The sequence below is a fragment of the Chrysochloris asiatica genome, unplaced genomic scaffold (genome assembly GCF_000296735.1).
Source record: "Chrysochloris asiatica unplaced genomic scaffold, ChrAsi1.0 scaffold00096, whole genome shotgun sequence".
NCBI lineage: Eukaryota > Metazoa > Chordata > Mammalia > Afrosoricida > Chrysochloridae > Chrysochloris > Chrysochloris asiatica.
The window spans coordinates 9008648-9012055 of NW_006408614.1; the positions used below are offsets into that span (position 1 = coordinate 9008648).

At 44.2% G+C, this 3408-nt stretch overlaps 1 pseudogene; it reads left to right on the forward strand.

Annotated features, from left to right (window-relative positions):
* Window positions 1–1475: 1475 nt before the first annotated feature.
* LOC102817146 lies at window positions 1476–1955 on the forward strand (annotated as a pseudogene).
* Window positions 1956–3408: the final 1453 nt, after the last annotated feature.

Consider the following 3408-nt stretch of genomic DNA (forward strand, 5'->3'; position numbering starts at 1 on the left):
GTCTTAGCTCTTTAGTGCTGCTTCAACAAAAGACCCATAATGGGTGGCTTTACTTCATCTCACATCCTTTGGACATGTCGTCAGAAGGTGCCAGTCCCTGGAGAATGGTCAGTGAGAGGGTCAGTGAGAAAGAGGAAGCCCCTTAACGAGATGGATAACACAGTGGGCTCCAACAAAACAAAACCAATGAGTGAGGATGGCTCAGGGCTGAGCCGTGTTTCACTCTGTTGGATATGGGTTCACAGTTCAGGAGGCTGGAAGTTCAAATTCAGGGCTCTGGCTCTCGGGAAAGGCTGCAGAGGCAACTCTTTGTCTCTTCCAGCTTCTGCAACCCTTGTAACTCAGTTCCTTGAAGAGAGTAAGCAGTTTCCACCCCTTATTCTACCTACTCTTGTATCTGTTTCCTTGTCTCTGTGTGCAAGCTTCTCCTCATACTCAGCAGTGATGCACTATGCTGACATGGCCCTATTACCAGTGCAAAGAAAGTCCCATTTTCATATAGGATCACATCCACAGGGAGAGCTTAGGAATCCCACACATGTTTGGGGGAAGGGGACACATGACCCTGCAACTCCCTTTGAAGCCAGATATGGGCAGGTGATCTTATCCATGGTGATCATGGAAGGAGTATCAAGAAGGAACCTCCTGAGTTCCTAGGCGGTGAAAAAAGACAGAATCCCAGCAGTGATCACGCTGAACGTGTAACATGACGAGTGATGTTGAGCCACTAAGACATGGGCTGTTTGTTGTTGCACTGTAGCCTAGACCTCCTGATTAATACAGAGAACTGATCGTGTGGACTGGAGTGTGTTGGGTTAATCCAAGCACAGACTACAGGAAAAGTAGCAACAGAGACAGCAGGGGTGAAAGATGCAAGCCCACTTCCCTTCACCTTGAATACCCCACCCTGTGTCATTATCTACTCAGTGAATGCTTCCTGGTCTTTCAAGCCTAAACTCAAAGGTGGTCATTTCCCAGACTGCTGGTTAAACATGGTGGGTTGAACACAACCATCTGTCCCTCCCCATTCCCATTTTAGTGTACTATCCTGACATTCTACTAAAATGACAGTAAAGGAAAAGCAAAGATACAATTTTGCTAATGAAAACAGAAGAGGACAGGAAACCTCCACTGATTTTTGGTAACAGGAAGCAGATGGAGAAGACACAGCTTAAAGAACTCAGAAGGGAGATCCTAGAACAGCAATTTAGTTAGTTCACCCCCAAAGAGTCTGGGAATGATGGTGGTCAACCACCGGACTGGGACTAGGAGGTTGTAGAAAGACCATATAAGGTGGTGGTGAGAGACACAGGTTCCTTCAGCTATAGAGAACAAACACTGGGAGGAAATTAGACCAGCCCTGATCTTCAGTACCCCCAACAATAAGGCAGTCAAAGGTAAGATTCTGGGATAGAATCAGAAGTGAAATGAAAATCTTAATACTTAACAGTAAGACTCTTCATTCTCGCCCTCTCTGTCTTCTCTGTACATGGAGCAGCTTTCCTGCCACAGCCCCTCATCCCCTGAAAATGTTCACCTGCACCAAATTCACTTGCACCCCTTCCCTGGTCAGGAGCAGCTCTCAGCTTCTGAATGGACCATTGTCTGCAGTGGTGCTGAAACCACCCCAGACACTGACAGATAAGCACTCCAGCAGCTTGACAGCCCCACGTTCCCTGACCTCACTTACTTCTAGTCGAAGTTTCCAAACCAGCACAATCTCAAGGGACATTGACCCAGCAGCCATGTTCACTGGGGCTGGGGCTGCCACAGTTGGAGTGGCTGGCTCTGGAGCTGGGATTGGGACTGTGTTTGGGAGCCTTATCATTGGTTATGCCAGGAACCCTTCTCGGAAGCAGTAGCTCTTCTCCTACGCCATTCTGGGCTTTGCCCTCTAGGAGGCCATAGGGCTCTTTTGTCTGATGGTGGCCTTTCTCATCCTCTTCGCCATGTAAAGGAGTTGTCTCCATTTCCCAAGTTCTTTTTTTCCGTATCCCTTCTGCCCTACACATTCCTTTCCTTATACCTCCCCAAGCAGCTGGGGAAAAGTAGTTGGCTCAGGGTTTGACAGAGGGAAGGTAAATAAATGCTGTATAAATAAGAAAAAAAAAAAAAGACTTCATTCTCTTCCCAAATACAACTTTTAAATCTTATCAATATTGTTCTCATATACTGTTAGGTGCCATTGAATTGGTTCTAACTCATAGCAGCCCCTAACAGAATTAAACACTGCCTGATCTTGTGCCATCCTTACAATAATTTCTATATTTAAGTCCACTGTTACAACCACTGTGTTACAAGCCATCTTGTTTAGGGTTTTCCCCTTTTTCATTGACCCTCTGCTTTACCAGGCATAATGTCCTTCTCCAGTGACTGATCTCTCCTGATAACATGCCTAAAAGTACTTGAGATGAAGTCTCCTCATCCTTGAACCTAAGGAATATTATGGCCATACTTCTAACAAGACAGACTTGTTCTTTCTTCTGGCAGACCATGGTATATTCAATATTCTTCGCCAACACCATAATTCGGAGGTACAAATTCTTCTTTAGTCTTTCTGAATCATTGTCTAGTTTCCCCATGCTTCTGAGGCAATTAAAAATACCTTGGCTTGGATCAGGTACAACTTAGTTCTCAGAGTGACATCTTTGTTCTTTAGCACTTTGGAGAGGTCTTTTGCAGCAAATTTGTCCGATGCAATACTTCGTTTGATTCCTTGACTGCTGCTTCCATGGGCATTGATTGTGGATCCAAATCCAATGAAATTCTTGACAACTTCCATTTTTTCTCCATAGATTCTGGTGTCGCTTACTGGTCTGATGTTAGTTAAAACCATCCACTTGTGGTATTTATGTTACAGCAGCACTAGACAACTCAGACAGGATGTACACCGCAGAAACCTTGCATGGGTCTCAGATGTACTTACTGCTGTGTTCCTGTTAGGGGGTGGGGTGGGGATGCAGTCAGAAAACTACCTGAACCCCCCCATGACTTCCATCTCAGGGGTCATTGGCAGAAGGTCTGTGAATGAATCGATGACACTTCAATTTTTTTCACATGAAGAAAAAGCCATGATGTATTTTGTTGTTGTTAAATGCTATAAGCAATTGTAAGTTGTGTTTCTAAGAGGGCTTCTAAAAGTTCATGGAAAATTTGAATTTAAAAGGTCATGGCATTTCCCCATGAATTTTGTAAGCCCCTGAAAATTTTGTAAGTATCTATGACCCATCGGTTTCTTAATCATTTGGAGAGGCCACATAGTGTTGAAGTTTTCACTAAGCGATGCATTTTAGAAAACATTGTCCAAAGATTGGAAGGTTTGGAAAATGTGCACTTGTATATCTTCTGTTATTGTTCCCATTTGAAAGACAAGAAAGTCTCAGTTGTAAATCCACTGCCATCTAATCA